The sequence below is a fragment of the Aedes albopictus genome, chromosome 3 (assembly GCF_035046485.1).
Source record: "Aedes albopictus strain Foshan chromosome 3, AalbF5, whole genome shotgun sequence".
NCBI lineage: Eukaryota > Metazoa > Arthropoda > Insecta > Diptera > Culicidae > Aedes > Aedes albopictus.
The window spans coordinates 295,406,635-295,429,514 of NC_085138.1; the positions used below are offsets into that span (position 1 = coordinate 295,406,635).

At 40.8% G+C, this 22,880-nt stretch overlaps 1 long non-coding RNA gene across 2 annotated transcripts in view; it reads left to right on the forward strand.

The window, feature by feature from the left end:
- The window catches only part of LOC134284024 (uncharacterized), a 1,044,900-nt gene that overhangs the window by 675,714 nt on the left and 346,306 nt on the right, over window positions 1-22,880 (forward strand). The window contains exon 3 of one of the 2 annotated variants that reach the window (XR_009995578.1): window positions 1,231-1,818. This is a non-coding gene — a long non-coding RNA (uncharacterized LOC134284024). Of the gene's footprint in view, window positions 1-1,230; window positions 2,230-22,880 lie in introns of those variants that run through there. The other variant, XR_009995577.1, reaches the window with a different exon arrangement.

The window sequence follows — 22,880 nt, forward strand, 5'->3', positions numbered from 1 at the left end:
TTCCTGCACTCTTCCAAGAATGCCACCAGAGTTTCTCTCGAGGTTTTCCGAGTATATCCCAGAATGCTTCACAGAATTTCTTCTTCAAATTTCCAGTGTGCTTTGCGGAATGTGTCTGGAAATCTTTTTGTTGATTTATTTTGGAGTTTCTTCCGCGGTTACTCTCAAGTTATTTATGGAACTCTTCTTGGATTTTCTTACAAAATTTCTTCTCGAAAATCTTAAAGTGAAACTGGCTAAAAATGCAAGAATTATGAAAAAGGTTAGTGACTTAATGACTTCATCAGAATGAGTTAATCAAAGTGAGCTAATGAGCGAGCTTTTAATGAGTGAGTTGACAAATGAGGAAGTTAAAGAACTAGTGAGTGGTTGTGTGAGTTGGTAAATGAGTGAGTTAATGAGTGAGTGAGCGAGTTGGATGACATGAGTGAGCTGATGAATTAGTGAGTAAGTGAGATGGAGAGTTAGTAAGTAATAATAAGTTGATGAACTGATTAGTTCAAATCCAGTGAGAGATTGAATGAGTTCGTGAAAGGAGTAGTGATTTAATAAGTAAATACGTGAGTGAGCGTGTGAGTAAGTTAGCAAGCAAGTTAGTGAGTCAGTGAATGTGTGAGTGATTGGGCCTGTTAGTGTAGAGAGAATGATTGTAATGCGTTCGGTTTAGACGTGAACTTTATTTGTTCTGATATAACTTACGATCTACATGTATACATCACTGCCTATTTCATTAGTGAGTTAATGTGTGAGTAAATGAGTGAGATTGAGGTAATGAGCAAGTGAATGAATTAGTAAGATATTTAGAGAGCCTATTTGTGAGCAAGTGTGCTAGTGAGTTACATTAAGAAAGATCCGTATCTCTTTTCCATGTGCCTACACATGTAATTTTGCAAACAAGCATTGTACTCGAAAAATTGAAACATTGATGAGAAATAAGCATAACTTTATAACATGCAGAAACTGCAAGGTTCCCGCAAAGCAAACATGTAATAGACTTTTAATTTGATTGTCTTCAATTTTATTCACATTTTTTCTTCAATGCAAGCGAATGGACCAGATCTGAATAAATGAGTTTGTTTCATAACTATGCACATTGATGAAATTCACTTTGTCGTTCTTGCCAATACATTCATTTAAATGCAATTCCAATAATTGCATTCTTCTCCGAAACCTGTGCAGCAGCAGTGGAAACCAAACCTAATTTCGTTCCATTCTCTCTATCTTTCACAGAACCGCTCCGGAACCGACCATCACCGCCGAGTAGAGCAGAGTGCAAACTTTCCTGCTGTGCATATTTATTTCCATTTTCCCCAGCTGAGAACAACGGAAACCCCCGAAAATTCCTGTAGATTCTGAACCACAACAATGACAGACAGCAGCGCCATGTCGCAACAACAACGGGATCGTGCTAATTTTGAATCAACCGGTTCGACGCTGCTGACGACGACGGTGCAACAGCTGCCGTTGCGCTCAGTGCGGTGGTGAAAGTCATCGCAACCTGACAAGTACAGCTGAATTACCTGTAACCGTTGAAGAAAAGCTCCGTGTCATCGGGTGTAGTTTGTGCACTATTGGAGGGAGTGTATGTGTTTGTGTACCTAGTTATAAAGTGGTAAAGCGGTGAAACCACCCAGTGTTTTTAATAGAAACGTCGAAAACAAAGTGGGAACGAGGCCTGCGGTGCATCCTTTTGCCGACTGCAGCAGAGCTCTGTTGCGTTCTTCACAAAAGCAACATCATCGGAATACATACCAGTCACCATGAGGAATCGAATACAGCTCACCGTGGACATTTGGGTCCTGGTCGTCTATGTGATAGGTAAGTTTGAAATGTGGGCCTATTAGATACTAATTTGATAAATAGCCTCTACCTAGAAGCTATTGCGATTAATAACAGTAATTGTTATCCAGTATGTTCATGATGTGGATATTATGTTTCCTAAACATTTTCGAGGAAGGATTGCATTCAACTGTTTCTCACAAATCCATTATTTCCCGCTATTCAACTCCGATCATTCACCATCAACCCAATTTTCCTCCTTAGTGAGCTAGCTATGCAAAAACCGTTCGACGTAATCAACTCGAATTCCCACCACAACACCCCGACAGAGCGGTTTCCGCCAGCCAAACCGCAAGAGACGCCGGTTTTTGAATCTAAATTTGGCTGTCTGTCAAGGCACCAGCTTGCAGGAAATGAACTGAAAACGGAAAACAGCACAGCAAAAAAAAAAAAAAAACTTCGTAGAAATCCTTTTTTTCTGCCATCCATGGTTCATCAACCTCTGCACAGTTGATTTTCTCTAAGTTCGAGAGACACGATGGAAACGGGATTGATCCACTTGGTAAGGGTGGTGCATTTCTTGTATTTTAATTTTGTATGAATCCAGTCCATGAGTGGTTCAATGTATCTCTTAAAATTATTCTGGTCCCATTGCAGTGGGAATGTTTTTTTTTTTTGTTTTTCTAAACGGGGGAGGGAGGAGTCTGCTTAACAAACACCTGAACAGAAAGGTCCAGGTAGTGAAGGGTTAAGACCGTCTTCTACAACAAAAGTAAAGGTCAGGACAACTCTCTCCTCAACCCATCAAGCACATTCCCATGGTCACCAAACCCTTTGTCTCTCCGGAACCACCAAGAAGGCATTGCTTCAGTGAGAGGCTAGTGCACATCGTAACCATAAGGTTTGCTGCGTAGCCTGCAGTAACGGACATCGATGACTCACTTTGGAAAGTCTACCAAGATAGCATGGTGGGCATATCATGTTTCCCAGAGGGTCGTCACCATTCTCTGTGTCCTCGGACGGCAAGCAGGATCAACAACCACGCCCGCGCTCAACTATTTTGCAAGCATCATGAACTGATGCTAACGTAACGTGCAACACGGCCTGACCTGCTGAAGGCGAGGGTATAACTACCCTTCATATCTTATCAGCTGCACCAGAAGGTTGCTGACAGTAGGGCCTCCACCTGACCTGGCTCTTACCGGGGACCCCTTTCCAACCGCGGACTCGGATCCAACCCAGTAGACCGACGCCACGACAGGAACGCTACCAGGAAATTCTCTCCGCAGCCACTTAATCTCTGAAAGGATCGATTGTGACTTCAGGGCACCGGAATGACCTACAAAGTCGACTCCGAACCCTGGACCATCTCTCGTATCGCGTCTGAACTAGCTATTCTCCAAGTCTACGTGTCGCCCCCTCTGTACCTCCAAGACGATGTGGGTGATAGCCGTTGAAAAGGCGTTCCAGCCAAACTCATCCCTACACATCCTCAGGACAAGATTGTCCGGAGCTGTGTCCTCTCCGCATGTGGCAAGCATATGGTCACGCATTGTGCGAAAACGCGGGCACACGAACAAAACGTGTTCCGCCGTTTCCTCTATACCCAGGGCCGGATTTACAAATGTGGGGGCCCGGGGCCACAGGGTTGTGGGGGCCCTCTTTTTAGAGGATATTTTTTTAATCATTGTAGAAAAAATCCAGAAAATATGAAAAATATTCTTCCAAAAATTAGGGTTGTTATTGAAATCTAGCTCAATCAGCGTAACTAGAAAAAAGGAATCCACTATAAACTAAGCATAACAGAGATCTAGATAAAAAAAATCTAGTCTGAAGACGATTGTAAAAGAAGTTTTATCAAGTAAATAACGCTTTATACGAGGGTGTTCATAGTATTAGATTCCATTGATCAAGTTGAAAGTTCTGTAAGTAATTTAAAAATAGATTTTATAGGAGACATTTTCAATAAATTTTAGATAAAACTTATAGCGCTATCTTTGGGGCCGTTATTGCAAAACCTCCAAATAGAAGTTCTTGCTAAATCATTGATGAAATCTATAGAGTTGCTGACCGATTACCAGGTTTATTTTTTTGTGGAACTTAAGCATAAATATTCCTAACGCGACTTCGACATAGTGGTATTTTTAGCGGATATTCTACTAATAGCTGCTGAAGAAATTTCATCGGAAATCCATAATGAGTTCCTGATGGAATTTCTGTTTTACTATAAATAGAATAATAAATAAAATTTCATAATAATTTTTGGCGGTCGAATTTTTATCCAATTTAAACTTAAATTGTTTGGAAAACTTTAAATATTTCAGGATCTTTCAATAATTTCTCCACAAATATCTACCACAATTTTCATAAGAAACCTGTGGATTTGTTAAGAGTGCGCCCTAAATTACACATTCAAGCCAGGAAGAAAAATTCGTCATGGATTTAATCATATTGAAGAAAATCGGATCAGATCTCCACCTAAATCCGGCCTTGCCTGCTTGTTCCTTCAAAGAAATATTTCAACAATTCTGGGGTTCGATTTGAATAATTCAAAAGTTTGGTAAGCCAAATCAAACTCTACAATTCTGTAAACTTTTCTTTATTCTGATAAAAACACACACAAAACTTCAAAGAACTATGCAGGAAATTTTTAAAAATAACACCAATAATTTTCGACAGAAATAAACACGAATTTTCAGCAGAAATTGTTCGACTCTCTATTCCAAAGCATTTAAGAATTCATCCAGACTTCAGGTGAAGATTTTCTCATGTATTTTCGTTAAAATAACTTGAGCAATTCACAAGAGTGATCAATTCAAACCTTAAACATCTTAGCAACTTTCTGGAAAAGTTTGAAATTTTATTAAAGGCAGATATCTGCTTTTTCCTAATTTGAAGCACAAAATTTCACACACATCTTGAGAGTAGAAGTACTTGTGATAAAAATTAAATCAAGATGTTTCTAGCAGTTCCCATTTGAAGTAACATTTTGTGGGGGCCCCTGAAATGTGGGGGCCCGGGGCCATGGCCCCCCTGGCCCCCCTTAAATCCGGCCCTGTCTATACCATTGCACACTGGGCATTCGGGAGAATCCGCATGCCCGGAACGGTGTAGATACTGTCGGAAGCAACCATGACCTGAAAGGACCTGTGTCAGGCGGAATATAACTATTCATCCAACTATCTACCTTCGGTATCAATCTATGGGCCCACCGTCCTTTGGTGGAACTGTCCCAGGCACGCTGCCATTTAACAATAGAGGCCATCCTGGCAGTCCTGCGTATGCCTCTTGTGCCGCGCATTTCAAAGCACTCCATGTACTCATTGATAAGGATGCCGATAGGCACCACGCCATTAATGACGCAGAGAGCGTCATGTGAAACAGTACGGTACGTGTTCGCAACTCTCAGGGACATAAACCTTTTAAGTACTTTCTAGTTTCCGTCGGTAGCATTCAGTACTTAGCGCAGTGCCCCATGCCGGGCCGCTATACCTTAGTATGGAAGTAGCGACACTAGCCAGAAGCTAGCGGTTACTGGCGTACACCGCAGAGCTATTGTACATCATCCGGGACAGTGCCGCAATAGCTGTGGAAGTTTTTTTTACAGACATAACCAACGTGGCTAGCGAGGGAAAGCTTATCGTCGATCATCACGCCCAAGTATTTAACGGAGCGCTTTGACGGGATAGTGCACTCTCCCACACTGATCACCGCCTGCTGCTCCGATTTCCGTTTGTTAACAACCGTCACCTCAGTCTTGTGGTGAGCCAAATCCAGTTTCCTGGACCGCATCCACGCCTCCACAACCTCGATTGCGTGGTCGGTAGACAACTTCTTCTCCTCGATCGTAAAGTCGTCGGCAAATCCGACAATCTCCACTCCCACTGGGTACTCTAACCTCAACACATCGTCGTACATGACATTTCATAACACCGGACCCAGGATGGAACCTTGCGGGACTCCTGAGGTTATGTGAAAGCACTTCCGACCCACCTCCGTGTCGTAGACTAGTACACGATTCTGAAAGTAACTTCCGAGAATCTTGTACAGGTACTCCGGTATCCCCAGACGCAAGAGCGCATCGGCAATAACAGACCAGCTGGCGCTATTAAATGCACTCCTTGCATCCAGTGTCACTACCGCGAAAAAGCGAATTCCCCTCCTCTTAGGCTCGAGTGCTTTCTCGGCGGTTTTTGTAACCGACAAGATAGCGTCTACGGTTGACGTCCCCTTCCGGAAGCCGTACTGGCTACTCGAGCGACCATTTACGCCCTCGGTGTGCCTCAAAATTCTATTGAGGATGATCTTTTCGAGCACCTTCCCCGACGTGTCGATCAAGCATATTAGGGTAAAAGTCGAAGGGTCTCCGGGTGTCCTCTCCGCCTTTGACAATAGAACCAGGCTCTGCCTCTTCCATACTTCTGGGAAAACTCCCTCGTCCAGGCATTTCTGCATAGCAGACCTGAACATGTCGGGAGCCTCTGCAATAGCTACTTTTAAGGCCAGGTTCTGAACTCCGTCCGGACATGGGGCCTTACCTACGTTAAGGGGCTTTGCTATCCCCACAAGTTCCACATCGCCAGTCCCAGTCTCCGACTGTCCTACGAGAGGAGGCCAAGTATCGGATCAAGGACTAGGATCATGACGCGGAAAAAGCCCCTCGATGATCCCCTCTGCTCTAACATCTATGAAGATTGCTCTGTAGGTCGTCTTGGCCATCACGATCCTGTAGGCATCACCCAACGGATTCGCATTAGCACTCTGACAGAGACCCTTCAAGCAAACCTTTTTGCTTGCCCTTATCTCGGTCTTCAGCGCGGCTTTTGCAGCGGCGAACAACACCCGCCATTAGTTTCGCTCTTCCTCAGATCATGCTCGCTGCATCCACAGCGTAGCCCGTAGGCAGGCGCGGCGTAGGTCCGCAATTGCTTGAGTCCACTAGTAAGACAGTAGCCTCCCATTTCCAGGGTGGACTCACCTGGGCATGGTCACATCGTACTCACGTGGGAGCACCGCAACCAGCTCGTCGGCCCAAGTAGGTTTCGCTTACGGCGGAGCGCCTCCCTAAATACCTCTTCGTCGAAATATGATGTCTTCCAACTGCGAGGACTTGGCCTTGGTCTAGCTGCCTCTTCCTCTATCCGCTGCCTGCTACTGTTGTAGTCGATACTGTAGCGAACCGCCAGATGATCGCAGTGAGGATAAGCATTGTCTACTCTCCAGTTCGAACTACTTGTTAGGCTGGTACTATAAAAAGTAACATCAATAATCGAATCCGCACCGTTCCAATCAAATGTAATCTTGGTACTAACATTAACCAGATCGACATCTAGTATGGTCAGTGTCTCTAGCAGGATATAACCCGCTGGTTCGTGAAACGGCCTTTCTATTCCACTGCCCAGGCATTAAAGTCACCCACCATTACCACCGGCTTTCGCCCTGTTAACACGGTCGTCATACAGTCCAGCATCTGCGTGAACTGCTCGATCGGCCACCGCAGAGACGCATAACAGCTACAGAACATGACCCCGTTTACTTTGGCGCCCACGAAGCCCTCATAGGTAGTAGACACCAACTCCTGGACGATGTATTTACCCGTGGTCGATATCTCCGCCATTTTTCTGGACCCTTCCGCGACCCAATTTCCGTTGTCGGCGGGTACTCGGTATTGGTCCGTTGTGATGGCGATATCCGTCTCCCACTCAGAAACTGCCTGACAAATCAGTTGCTGAGGTGCGTCACAGTTGTTCAGGTTCAGCTGTGTTACTTTGTTCACTGCGACTTTCTTGAAGGCCGGGCACCTTGGACCACCTGCTGGAAGCCTGTTGTTCACAGATTTACCAGTTCAGATCAGACAGTCCACCTATTACTCGTGCAGCCTTGTGTCATATGGCCATCGGCGCCGCATTTCCTACACAGTTTCCCAAGTAACACACTTGGCTCCTCAGAGTCACGGCGGCATAGGTTTTCGTTGCGCAGAAGTCACTGTGACTTACAACAAACAAATACTTACTCGCTAGATTACAGACACAGTGACTTCGGCGCGACAAGAACTGGGCCGTCGTGACTCTTAGGTGACAAGTCAAGACCAACAATTGAAAAGGCCGCAACAACATTGTGTAAACAAACACGTTTTTCTCGACTTGGGGCCTTCTGGGACCTACCCACGCATCTCACCACCATTTGAAACGAACACACGAGTGTTATTTCATAGACATCCCTATAATGTAAATAATGTTGTGCCTTTAAATAGGCAATCGGTATATTGAGTGCTCGAATCAGGGTTTCAATAAAATATCGCCTAAGAGAAGAAATTGTTAAGAGTTCAGGCCAAACATGTCTAAAGGTCCTATCTGCAGAAGAGAGGCTCTCTTTGGTGTCCCTCTCTTTCGTTAATATCTCAGCTGTTTATTTGTATTATGATTGTCTCCTTGCATTGAACGATGGTCAAAACAATCGTCTTTTGATTTGTACTGCAAAAATAGTTGAAAAGTGTACCATTACTTTGCAATAATTGTAATTGAAAGTAAACAAATAGAGCCTCACAAATGCAGATAGGACCTATTGAAATGTTTGGCCTGAGTTATTCAGTCTATCAATTGCAAGAAAATTTATGCTGTTGGAATGATTTCAAGAAAGTTAAGAAAACAGAAATAAAAGAAACCTAGAAAATTGGAGGTCTGGAGCCTTGGATGAGAATGATATCAGTTCTTTCCCAATCAGACCGCCGAAGAAGAAAGTTAGAAAATTGTGAATTATAAGTAAAGTTATTGAAGCCTATTTGAAGTGAGCAAGTAAAGTTAAATTACAAAAAAAAAACATTACAACAATTGATCAATTTAATTAAAGCTATTTTCAGAAATAAGTTGAGTTTTAATCGAGTTTCGCATTAAAGAAATCGTGAGTGGAGTGTTATCGAAGATTTGATCCAGTAAGCACATGTGTTAGAAAAATTAGTAGCCAATGATAACCAAATCTGTTATAAATAATTTCTTTAGGAAAAAAAAGCGTGAGTGGAGATTAATCAAGCTAATTTTGAGGAAGAAAAAAGCTGAAAATTGAGAAGCAACAACGTGAGGTAAATTGTGAGAATGTATAGGTGTTTTGGGGTGCTAATGAAATTTATTCCACAGTCACCACAGTGACCTCGTGGAGCATTGGGGTTGAGGAGTGGCTTCGTTCGGTGGAACACCGAGCCACAGAGCGTAATTGGCACAACAATCTGTTCGCCAAAATCATCGGCATCGTGCGATCGGACTAGGGCGATCCCCTGGAGGTTCTCCTCGTCTCGTGGCTGCGTGCCGCTAGGAGTGCCCCCAGAGTGCGTGGTCAACGGTTTTAAGGATTCGGCCTCGCGAAACCACACCGCTACCCGTGGTTGCCTGCGAACGCGAGTAGTCTGACTGGGGAAAGAAACCCACAGCAGCGAGATCCGCCCCCACACTCACGTCCCGGGTATAGAAGATCCATGGAATTTAGTCCGATCGCCTCCAACTCCCACCCCACGTTCGTGTAAGTACCACGCCACGGCTATGGTATTAGTGCTCTCCAGACTGGGCCGTCTGAGCTATTAGCGTCGTGTTTTGCATCGAACATCGAGGCGACGCCTGGTACCGAGCCCTCGGTGCACTCGGTCGGCGACCATCCGACTCCATCACCAACAACTGAGAACGCCTGGCTTAGCTCGACTAACAGCCGGCCGTCGGTCACCGCACGAAGATCAGCGTCGCTGCCGGCCGCTACACCATCGGTAGGCTGGTCGATCAGGTAACTCACCCGGCAGAGAATGTAAGTACCTGACATTTTTATCGGAGCATGAGCACCCAAACACCAATACCTAGAGCGAGAATGAGTGATCAGTAGGGAAACAAAATGTATTGCTAGAGAATAAGCTTGAACTCACACACAAACTATTTGAAGAGCCACTCCAACAAGTGACGTCACTATTTAGGATTTTATAATTTGAACTTGAAAACTAAAACGGATCCGTTCAGAATCTAATAGGAACTTTTGTTTTAATCAATAAAACCACAACTTAGGAATGTAAATAGCTTTCAATATAAATAGTTTTTTTTTTAATAAATTGCCACAAAGGTAATCAAAATCGTTCTTTAAATCGGATTCAATAAACTTTGGCTATGAATGTTCAACAATTATTTGGACTAAACAAGAACTATTAGACTTTTTTGAACCATTAAAATTTGAGATATTTACCTGCTTTGGGGAGAGAGTTCTTTGGGAAAGTGTTGTAGAGTTTATGGTGGTGGATTCTAGGAAGTGTTGGGAAAATTTGGCTAGCAGGGCAAGACCGATCTTGAGTTCTTGCGTCGTCTGGCGCTTAAGCCAGAACTTAGAGGCCCTTCCAGGATCCTCCTTACAGGCTGTTGTTTGCGCTTTCTGTTAGCGGTGGTGAGGTGAGTGGGTGGAGTTCAAAAGGCCTCAAGTCGACAGAAACATGTTTGTTTACAAAATGTTGATGTGACCTTTTCAATTGTTTGTCTTGAAGTGTATTACTTGGGTTGCTCGATAGGGCCTTTGGAGTCCTATGACTAGAGTCTTGGTTCCAGGTACCTGATACAAACTTCCGGTGGCTCGTGGAATGTCAGATGATATTTTACGTCGTTTTTACGTCTGTCACAGGTAGCTGAACCAAGACTACCTGTTTTTCTGCGGGCCCCTTCCGTAGCCTAATGACTGTGGTGGCCGCCTGCACTTTGCACTGTTGCCGCAGTGTCGTAACGAGCTCTTCCACTTTGGTGACCTCGTCTAGGTTTTTCACCGTCAGAGTCGCCTCTTGTGGAAGAGCCCTCACCTTTAACTCTTCGCCAAGGACCTCTTCCTCCGAACTTTTGTAGGCGGTGCCTTTGTGTTCCTTATCGCGCTTCAGCTCCAGGATCATCTTGCCCGTACGAGTACGTCTGATACTTCGCACATCGGCTCCCAGATCCACGAGCTTTGCGTCACTTCGCATCACCTTCGTTCGAGTACTTAGACTGTTCGGTCTTGATGACGAGCGCGTCGCCTTTCTCGCGCTTGACACCTACTCTTTTTCGCCTACATGGTTTGACGTCCCTGTTCTTTGCGGCTTTTTTCATTTTCCTCTTCCGCTCGACTTTCGTCCAAGGGGGTTCTCACCTTGGTTCACCCTACTCTGTGGATGCTGAGGGCCTAACAACGGTCGCAAACCCTTACCTTTCCTTCCATCCGGGACGAGTCAGCCTTTTCAGGCACACCCTTCCCAGTTTTCTGGGATGCCTGGCTAGGGTCCGACTTGCCAGCATTACTGCCGACCTTCGGAGTGAGTATTCTCTTAGCCTTGTGGGCACCGCCAGGCAGCTCCTCATCTGATGGCTACCTCACCTGCTTCTGCGAGTGCTTATCACGAGCAGTCGCACCCGTCACACCTTTAGGACTTCCTGCGAAAGAGAAGGCCTCCGTCTGGGTAGACTTCGCAATCTTTACTTTCACCGGTTCCGCCGCTGCTGCAGACTTCACGAGTCTCACGTGATCCTGCTTGGTATCGTCCATCAGCTTACGAAGTCGCAACAGGGCCGTTTTCAGGTCCTTACTTATGTTGGACTTCGTGGACGCAAAGTCAATGATCTTGCCAAGCTGCTGCTCAGCCACCTCGATCGCGGGCTGTTCTTCTCTCTTTTTGGTTGATGGCCCTCATCAAACACGATCCATCAGCTACCTTTACCGGCAGGCTAGCATGGGAAAATAAGGTCTACCACGCCTGAGTTTTGCATTACCGTGTGCTAAGGGACAAAATACTGTGGGGGTTACCACGAAAGCTCCGTTAACGATCGAGCATCTGTTTCACCCCCTCGATCACCCATATTCCTGGGCATGGGTTCCTTGACACCTTGAATTGGGATTAGTAGTTCTATTCTTAGCCAGAAACTACACGGCTGACTCGCAGAAGGGGGGAGGGGTCGCCAAGCTTACCGTCCCTGCTGCCCCATGCTTACATTTATGCGATTTTATTCGCACACTAATGCGAGTTAGACTGACTTAATAAGCAAAGCAGAAATAATTTTACCGGGAGATCCTCCTGAAAAGTCGTTTCAAGAAAAAATCTCTTTGTAACCCACACGGAAACTTCCTATCAAAGTTTTGAGCCTGAAACATAATATATTTTAAAAAAGAATTTAATCATTTTCCTCCCACTCGTTGCAAAAGCAAAACAACCCGAAAAGGCTTCCTTCATCATGGAAGCGAAAAAGTTACGTTTAAAATTCGTCACATGTGAACCGTGCACCGAGTTTCGACTGCTGCTCCATGCCGGCCGCCGCCGCCGCCGCCGCCGCTGCTAGCTGTTGTAGGGTTGTTGTGGTGGCGGAAACCTCCGAAAGCTGACAGTTTCATGCTTCCTTCGGTGTGATACTTTTTCTCGTCCCATTGCCACCAGCACCACCAGCAGCACGTATGAACTGGCAACTTGTTTTCCATTCTGGTGCCGCGCCGGCTCGATTTTTCTTCCGCCTTTTTTCGGCGTTTAGTTTTTGTGTGAACAGTAGGTCGGTATAGAGACGGCAGCAAGTGGAGCTTTTTATCTTAACTTTTTTGCCTCGTTCGTCGTCGAGCCGTTTGGGGACTATTTTTAAATGTGCTCTGGAGAGGAGCTTGTTTTAATCCTTATGAAAACGGGGGCTGGAATTTACACAGCTTAAAATTTTATGCACGGGTTGATGTGTGTATGAGATGGAAACGGGGGCATTTTTGGAGAGTTTCTCTTCATGAACTGTAGTTACAAAGTTACAGATTATTTTTGGATTTTGGTTGACGTGTAGGATTAGTGATGTTTCACTATGGAACGTAGAGTTTGATTTTGAAGATGTGGTAGAGAAGCAGCATGTAATGTGGATGTCAATAATTGTCAACGAAAGTAGAAACACGCTGAACAGGTAATACGTGTATATTACGGAAGGTTCTGTTGAAACCATGGGTGTAGAGGGGGGGGGGGGGGGGGGGGGGGGCTGTGGCCACCCCTGGCCGCCAGATTTTTTTTTAATCTAGCCAACTTAAAGATTATCATTAACTCAGATTTCCAGTAAAAATATCTAGAAAAAAAAAAAACCATTCTAATAATTAGGGTTTTAAAATTTTTCCACATTATCAAATCTTTTTTACTCGAGAACCACAGGAAATTTCTACTAGTATTTCTTTACCAAACAACAACTTGATTGAACAGCTAAATTTTGTGATGTTTATTTATGGAATACATAAACAGCATGGCGAAATTTCCAGATATACCGGAACAAGTTGCGGTAGGGAAAAAGAAGGACATTGTAGAACCATATGCTGCTCTAGAGTGCAGTTATGTGCTACCGCTACACGAATTTTCAGTAGTATTCAATTCAAACAAACATTATTCCAAGAGCAAAATACCTGAAATTTCTTCTAGGATATCCTCCAGAGATTCCTCCATGGAATTTCTGCAGGGCATAACTCGGGAATTGCTCCTGTGTTTCTTTCTGGAACAACTTACTTTTAAAATTCCTCCAAAGAGCCTCCCAGGAACTCTTCTTAGGATTCCTTTAGGAAATCCTCCTTGTTTCTTCTTTAAGGAACTCCTTCAAAACTTAATTCATCACTTCATTCAGGGACTGTTTAGGCATTCCCTTAGGTATTCCTCTTGCAATTGCTTCCAGAATTACTTCTGGAGATTCCTCTAGAACTTCTCAAAGAATTCCATATGCTATTTCTTCAGGAATTCTTTCTGGTATTCATTTACGAATTCCTTAAGAGATTCATCCACTTATTTCTTCAGGAATTCCTCTTGGAATTTTTCCAGAGATTTCTCTGGGAATTCCTGCAGGGGTTTCTCTAAAAAATCCTCCAGGATTTCATCTAAAGTTTCCTCCCAAATTTCCACCAGAAATTCTTCCAGATATTGCTTTAGTAATTCCTTCAGGCATTCCTCTAATTTATCTTCCAGGGATCCCTCCAAGAGTTCCTACAAGATTTTTTCAGAGATTTCTCCAGGGTTTCTTCAATGTATTCCTTCAGGATTTCCTCCAGGCATTAATCCAGAGATTCCTCCAGTAATTGCTTCCTGGGTTCTTCCAAGAATTCCACTAGAAATGTATGCAGGAAATCTTCAAGGGATGTTTTTTCAGATACTCTTACGGAAATTCCTCCCAAGATTTCTCCAGGAATTGCTTCAGGGACTCCTTCAGGAATTTCTCCTGGGCTTACTTCAGGAATTCTTCCTGGTATACCTCTAGAAATTCATGCAGGCATTCCTCCAGCATTCCATTAAGGAATTTCTCCAGGGTCTACTCGAGGAATTTCTCCAGGCATTTTTTGAGGGATTTCTCCAGATATATCACCAGGAATTAATCAAGGAATTCCATCATAAATTATGTCAGCAATTCATCCAGGAATTTCTCCAGGAAACTCTTCAAAAGTTCTGCCAGGATTATCCCTAGGAATACCTCGAGGAATACTTTCTAGATTTTTTTCAGAAATTTCTCCAAGAATTCTTCAAGATTTTTCTCCAGGAACTGCTTCAGGGATTCCTTTAGGAATTCCGCTAAAAATTTCCTGGGATACCTCCACAAATTTCTTCAAGGATTCCCCCGGGGATTCCTTCAGAAATTCCTTTGAGGATTTCTCCAGAAATATCACCAGGAATTTATCTAGAAATTCGTCCTGAAATTTCTCAGGGGATTTTTCAGAAATTTCTCACGGTTTCTATAGAGATTCCTCCAGAAATTCATCCAGGAATCGTTGCAAGCATTCCTCCAAAGATTCCTCCAGGAATTCCTTCAAGGATTTCTTCAGCAATTCCCAAAAGGAACTACCCCAGGAAGTTCTTCAGGAATTACCCCAAAAATTTCTTAAGAAATTCCTCCAGCAATTTCTCCAGGAATTGATCCAGGAATTGCTTCTGGACATCCTTCAGAAATTGTGTCAGCAATTTCTCCAGAAACTTTTCAAGAAAATCTTCTGGGATTTTTTTTTTCAGAAATTCTTCTAGGAAATTCTCCAGGAATATTTTCAGCAATTTTTCAGAGATTCCTCCAGGTATTACTCCAGGAATTTCTCCTGAGATTCCTTCATGAATTGATTCAGGGATATTTACAAGCATTTCTCCTCGAATTTCTTCAGGGATTTTTTCAGGGATTCCTCCAGCAGTTCCTCTAAGGATTCTTTCAGCAAATCCTCTAGGGATTTATTCAAAAATTCTTCCTGTAAATTCTCCAGGAATACATTCAGTAATTTTTCAGGTATTCCTCTAGAGATTTCTCCACAAATTTCTTCAAGGATTTCCCCAGGAAACCCTATAGAAATTCCTTCGAGGATTTCTCCAGAAATTCCTCCATTAATTTCGCTAGAAATTCCTCCAGGAATTTCTCAAGGGAATTTTTCAGAAATTGAAAAATAACAGAAATAGAAATAGAAATCTCCCAGACTTCCTCTAGAAATTCATTCAGTAATTTTTTCAAGAATTCCTCTAGAGATTCCTCCAGCAATTTCCACAGTAATACCTCTAGGAATTCCTCCAGGCATTTCTCCAGGATTTTATCAATGAACTTCTCCAGGAACTTTTCCAGGAATTCCTCTAGAAAATACCCCAAGAATTTCTTCAGGAACTCTCCAGGAATTTCTCCAGGAATCGCTTCTAGACATCCTCCAGAAACTATGTCAGCAATTCCTCCAGAAATTTCTTCAGGAAATCCTCTATAAATTTCTTCAGAGATTCTTCCAGGAAATTCTCCAGGAATACTATTAGGAATTTTTCAGGGATTCCTCCAGAGATTCGTCCAGGAATATTCCTCACATAATTTATACAAAAATTTCTCCAGGGAGACTTTCGGAAATTCTTCCAGACATTCCTGTAGGAATTGCTCCAGGGATTCATCCAGGTGTTTCTCCAGCGATTTATCCAGGAAATCTTCTAGGGATTGCTTCAGGAATTCCTCTAATGATTTCTTCAGAAATTCCTCTCAAAAATTCATTCAGAAGTTCCTTCGGAAATTTCATTACTTCCTCAACCAAGAATTTCTCCAGGATCATCTGATCATTTTTTAGAATTATTTCAAGCAAGGTTGCGACCATTCATTTGCAAAGATTTACATTCATTTGCTATTATCTCAGTTCAGAAGCATGCTATCGAAAAACAATGTATGGATTAAGGTCTGAGGTCAAGCTCGTCCGTTAAAAATTTGAAATTACCACGTGTTGCCGTTGGAAAAGCACGTTTTAGCTCTCTCGGAGAGGCAATTGGTCGCGCCCGTTCGAGGTTGGCAGGGTGGCCAGAATTATTTTGAAGAGAGTTTATGGTTAGTTTTGTGTAATATTCTAAATATTTGAATGTTTTTCCATAACATTTTTAGATTCTTTATACTCATGAAGAATCAAATGAGAAAGAATATTATTAGAATAAATATACTATTGAAAGATGCAACCTAACTAAATCGGTAAAAGCCCGAGTATTCATCAAAACCATGTTGAGGTTTGGAATGAGTGTATGGTACAATATCGCCAGAGATTTTCATTTTGTTCTCAGTTACCAAGTTTGTTTTGGCATGGGAATATGTAGTACAAGATTTGCACTGAGAAAGGAAATAATTGAAACAAATATAATAATGAAAGATGTCAACATGACCGACTCAGTAAAAGTGCGGATAATTATCAAGAATATACTAAAAGTGTCTGAGATCGATCAGTACATAAACTTCTTACATAAAATATCGTTGCTATCCAAGGAGAAAAGGAAAGCTTTCAGTTATTTGTTGTGCAATTGCTCATGAAACACTAATCTGAGAAGCCTGTGAGTCCAAGTTGGGATGCTCCGAAGAAGTTGAATCAGAATATGTATAAGATGTTATATGCATTGATATACTTACATACTGGCAATAAAATGCATGGCTAATTATACATTATAAGCATTGTTTATACTTGTAATGCTTGACGTCTGAAAATATTTCCACTATTGTTTCATCAAGCATTTTATTGTGATAACTTTTCTATCAAAACAATATGATTTCACTTCATGGAATCATAAATGTTGAGGCACATCAAACCCCTGTTATCTAATGATAGAAGCCGTACCATTGGCAACCATGAAAACGGTGATCCACACCGATCTCAATTTTATTTTTTCTCTCATATATACCAACGCAGCAGAAGAGAAAAAAATGACGCTCCCGGCTAAACCCAGTGGATGCACGCGAATGAGAGAACAATAGAGAACGGTATCAACAAATGCCGTCCTGGCAGATTGGGTGCGTTTGGTAGCTGCTGAATTACCTAGTTGTTATGAAAATGATTTCGTGCTGTTCGAGCAAGTTGCTCGAATACTCCATCGATGATTAGCAGCAATGCATTGATTTGCATTCATTCCACTGCATTTATTGCATGAATTGCATGAAGAACTTAATAAAAAATTAAGAGAAAGTAAACTAAATCTTCACAATACTTAAACAAAACACAAACAAATTTAACATTTTTTTAAATTAAAATTCATATAACATATTTCATCGAAGTACATAGAGAAAATAAAAACTGCTCGAAAGCTCTATAGTCGTCTGTAAGTGCCAATTCTTAGGAAGGCTCCAAATTTCTTAATAATTTTATATCCCATACCCGGCGATTCTGGAAGGATCGGTGAATATTTTTTGATTCTTAGGAATATTTGTAACATCTGAAGAATATTTGAGTTTTCTATGAAAATGTTTGAAACATTTGTGAAAATTTCTTAGTTATTTTAGGTGGTTCGAAAGTTTTTGAAAAGTCAAGGAATAATGTTTGATTTTTAAAAATACTAGAAATTCCTCGCCCACATCTGGGTCTGCTAAGGTTTATTTGAGGACATTCAAAAAGTCTAGGAAAAATCCTTGATTTTTTTTTAAATACTTGGAATTCCTTGTCCACATCTAGGTCCGCTAAGGTAGCTCGAGGATTTCCGAAGAATCTATGTGAAATTTTTGAGTTTCAGACATAGTAGGAATTTCTTGTCCACATCTGGGTCCACTCAGGTCGTTTTCACTCAGCAGAGATCCATTTTTTTTTGGTGCAAATTTATAACAGTTCCAAAAATTTGGAACGGCTCAGTTCCACCGGTGACTGTCTCAAACACGATGTTTTGAAAGTGAAGGAGTTTATCCTCGTAAATAAATCGAATTTACGAAGATCCTCTTGATGACCATCGTGAAGATAGCTAATGGATATGGGAAGAGTCAACACTGGGAAAAAAATCTTCATTCCTTCTATGTGTCCGGGACATGGATTTTTGCAATGGGGGTAAACAAATGTTTTCCATTAGTGCGACTCATACTTTTGATGAGGCACCATACAGCAGCGACTCATACAATTTAGAGCACATACTATTCATATGATATTTTGCCTGCGTAAAATACCCGATTAGTTGCATATACTTTGGATGTAGTTTCGCACATGGATATTTGCCACTAAGTATGAGGCAATTTTCCTGAGTGTAGGGATTCTGGAAAAAAAAATTCCTTCAAACGTTACCCCTGGAGTTTCTTTAGAAGTTTACTAGGAGGCTTTCTAAGAGTTCCTCTAGGCTGTCCTCCAAGAGTTCTTCCGGGAATCTTTTTAGAAGTTTCTTCAAGAATTCGTCAGGAGTTCCTCCGGGAATTTCTCTAGAAGTTCCTGCAGGAATTCCTTTAGGGAGTCCTCCAGGAATTCCTTGAGAAGTTCCTCCGGAAATTCCTCAAGAAGTTCCTCCAAAAAATCCTCTAGGATCTCCTCTAGGAGTTCTTCTAGAAGTTCCTCCGGGGATCTCTCTAGGCGGTCCTTTGGGGATCCTCTGGGAGTAGTTTTATTGGGAATTTTCCTGTGGGATTTTTTTCTACAAGTTCCTCCGAGAAATCCTCTAAGAGTTCCTCCAAAAAATCCTCCAGAAGAACCCCCGGGTATTTCTCTAAAGGTGCCTTCCGGAATTTCTTCCAGAAGTTCTTCTACAAATTCCTCTAGCAGTTCCCCCGGGAATTCCTCTTAGAATTCCTTCAGGAATTTCTTTAGGAGTTCCTCTAGAAGTTACTACGGGAATTCTCGTAGGATTTCCAATGGGATTTTTTCCTTGGAGTTCCTCCAGGAATTCATTTAGTTCCTTCGAAAATTCCTATAGGAGTTCTCCGATAATTCCTCAAGAGGTTCCTCCGCAAATTTCTCCAGAAATTCCTCCGGATTTCCTCTAGAAGTATTCCTAGGAATTTCTCTGGGAGTTCCTGCAGAAATTCCCCTGGGAGTTGCTCCGGGAATTCCTCGCGTGGTTTATCCGCGAATTCCTCTAGGCGGTCCTGCGGGAATTCCTCTAGGTGTTCCAGGAGTGTTTTTATTTCTAGAAGTCTCTTCGGGAATTCTTGGTAGACGTATTGCCTAGTGAAAAGACAACGCAGATGGGCGAAAGCCAGGGGATGCGTTGATAATAGCAGAATAGCAGAATAGAAGTCTCTTCGGGAATTCTTCTAGCAGGTCCTCCAGAAATTCCTCTAGGAGTATCTCCAGAAATTTCTCTAGGAGTCCCCCGGGAACTCCTTTAGGAATCCCTCCGGGAATTCCTCTAGGTTGTCCTCTATGAATTCCTCTAGGAGTTCCTCCAGGAATTCTTTTAGAAGTTGCTTCAAGAACTCTTCAGGAGTTCCTCCGGGAATTTATCCAGAAACTCCTGCATGAATTTCTCTGAAAGGTCCTCCGGTTATTCCTTGAGAAATTCCTCCGAAAATTCCTCAAGAAGTTCCTCCAAAAAATCCTCAAGGATCTCTCTGAGAGTTCCTCTAGGAGTTCCTCCGGGAATTTCTCTAGAAGATTCAATTTTATTTTTCTACGAGTTCCGCCAGGATGTTCTCCAGGAGTTCCTCCGGGAATTCCTCCAGAAGTTTCTCTAAAAATTCCTCTAACAGTTCCCCTGGGAATTCCTCTAGGAATTCCTCCTGGAGTTTTTTTCTAGGAGTTTCTCTAGAAGTTCCTACGGGAATTCTTCTACGAGTTCTAATGGAATTTTTTGTAGGAATTCTTCCGGAAATTTCTTTAGGAGTTTCTCCTAGAATTCCTCAATGAGTTTCTCCGGAAATTTCTCCAAGAATTCCTCCAGGTGATTCTCTAGGAGTACCCCTAAAAATTTCTCTGGGAGTTCCTCCGAAAGTTCCTCTTGAAATTCCTCCAGGAATTTCTCTAGAAGCACCCCCAGGAATTTCTCTAGAAGTTTTTCCGGAAATTCCCCTAGGAGTTCTCCGCGAATTCCTCTAGGCGGTCCTCCGGGAATTCCTCTAGGTATTTCAAGAGGGTTTTTGTTTCTAGAAGTCTCTCCGGGAATTCTTCTAGGAGTTCTTCCGGAAGTTCCTCTAGGAGTTCCTCCGGGAATTTCTCTGGGAGTTTCTCTGGGAATTTCGCTAGGAGTCCCACCGGGAATTTCTATAAAAGTTCCTCGTTGAATTTCTCAAGGAGTTTCTTCACCGGGTTTTCAAGAAGTTCTTCCAACTAGTATTATATGAGTTCCTAACGAAATTCTTCTTGGAGTTCCTCCAAAAATTCCTACGAGTTCCAATGGATTTCTTTCTAGAAGTTCCTCCGCGAAGTCTTCGGGGAGTTCCCCGGAAATTTCGCTAGGTGGGCTCCGGAAAATTCTCTAGGAGTTTCAATGGGATTTTTTTTAGGAGTTCTTCCAGGAATTCATAGAAGAATTCTCCCGGGAATTCCTCTAGGAGTTCCTCCAGGAATTTCTCTGGAAGTTCTTCCTGGAATTCCTTCTGGTGGTCACCCGGCAATTCTTCTAGGAGTTCCTCCGGAAATTCCACAAGAAGGTCCTCCAGGATACCCTCTAGAAGTTCTTCCAGAAATTCCTTTTATGAGTTCCTTCAAGATTTCCTCTAGGAGTTCCTCCGGAAATTGCTTTACCAGTTCCAATGGGATTGCTTCCTAGGAGTTCTTCCGGAAATTCCTCTGGAATTTCTTTAGGCGGTGCTTTGGCAATTCCTTTAGGAGTTTCAATGGGATTTTTTTTTCTAGGAGTTCCTCTAGGTATTCTTAGAGGAGTTCTTCCGGGAATTTCTCTATGAGTTCTCTAAGGAATTTCACTAGGAATTCCTGCGGGAATTCCTCCAGGAGTTGTGCCGAGATTTCCTTTGGAAGGAATTGCTCTAGGAGCTACAATGAGATTTCTTAAATTCTTCGGAAAATCCTCTAGAAGTTCCTTCTGGTATTCTATTAGGAGTTCCTTCGAGAATTCCTAAATATGTTCCTCCGGAAATCCCTCTATGAGAACTTCCAGGAATTTCTCCAGAAATTTTTCTAGGAGTTCCTCAGTGAATTCTTCTAGGAGTTTCAATGAAATTTTTTCTAGGATTCTTCCGGGAATTTCTCGAGGAGTTCCTCCCGACATTCCTGTAAGAGTTCCTCCGAAGATTCCTCAAGGAGTTCCTCCGGAAATTTCTTGAGCAGTTCCTCCGAGAATTCCACTAAGGGTAGTCGCTGGAACTTCTCTAGGGGTTTGACCAGAAAATCCTCTTGGAGTTTCTCCAGAAATTCCTCTAGGAGTTTCTCTAGTAGTGTCCCCCAGGAACTTCCTTGTACTGTCTCCGGGAATTTCTTTAGGATTTCCTCTGAAAAATCCTCTTGGAGAACCTCCAGGAATACCTCTAGGAGTACCTACAGGTAATTATTTATTTATTCGCTTATTTACTTATATACTTATTTTTTTCTTATTTAGTTATTTAGTTATTCAGTTATTTAGTTATTTAGTTATTTAGTTATTTAGTTATTTAGTTATTTAGTTATTTAGATATTTAGTTATTTAGTTATTTAGTTATTTAGTTATTCAGTTATTTAGTTATTTAGTTATTTAGTTATTTAGTTATTTAGTTAATTAGTTATTTAGTTAATTAGTTAATTAGTTATTTAGTTATTTAGTTAGTTATTTAGTTATTTAGTTATTTAGTTATTTAGTTATTTAGTTATTTAGTTATTTAGTTATTTAGTTATTTAGTTATTTAGTTTAGTTATTTAGTTAGTTATTTAGTTATTTAGTTATTTAGTTATTTAGTTATTTAGTTATTTAGTTATTTAGTTATTTAGTTATTTAGTTATTTAGTTATTTAGTTATTTAGTTATTTAGTTATTTAGTTATTATTTAGTTATTTAGTTATTTAGTTATTTAGTTATTTAGTTATTTAGTTATTTAGTTATTAGTTTAGTTATTTAGTTATTTAGTTATTTAGTTATTTAGTTATTTAGTTATTTAGTTATTTAGTTATTTAGTTATTTAGTTATTTAGTTATTTAGTTATTTAGTTATTTAGTTATTTAGTTATTTAGTTATTTAGTTATTTAGTTATTTAGTTATTTAGTTATTTAGTTATTTAGTTATTTAGTTATTTAGTTTTAGTTATTTAGTTATTTAGTTATTTAGTTATTTAGTTATTTAGTTATTTAGTTATTTAGTTATTTAGTTATTTAGTTATTTAGTTATTTAGTTATTTAGTTATTTAGTTATTTAGTTATTTAGTTATTTAGTTATTTAGTTATTTAGTTATTTAGTTATTTAGTTATTTAGTTATTTAGTTATTTAGTTATTTAGTTATTTAGTTATTTAGTTATTTAGTTATTTAGTTATTTAGTTATTTAGTTATTTAGTTAGTTATTTAGTTATTTAGTTATTTAGTTATTTAGTTATTTAGTTATTTAGTTATTTAGTTATTTAGTTATTTAGTTATTTAGTTATTTAGTTATTTAGTTATTTAGTTATTATTTAGTTATTTAGTTATTTAGTTATTTAGTTATTTAGTTATTTAGTTATTTAGTTATTTAGTTATTTAGTTATTTAGTTATTTAGTTATTTAGTTATTTAGTTATTTAGTTATTTAGTTATTTAGTTATTTAGTTATTTAGTTATTTAGTTATTTAGTTATTTAGTTATTTAGTTATTTAGTTATTTAGTTATTTAGTTATTTAGTTATTTAGTTATTTAGTTATTTAGTTATTTAGTTATTTAGTTATTTAGTTATTTAGTTATTTAGTTATTTAGTTATTTAGTTATTTAGTTATTTAGTTATTTAGTTATTTTAGTTATTTAGTTATTTAGTTATTTAGTTATTTAGTTATTTAGTTATTTAGTTATTTAGTTATTTA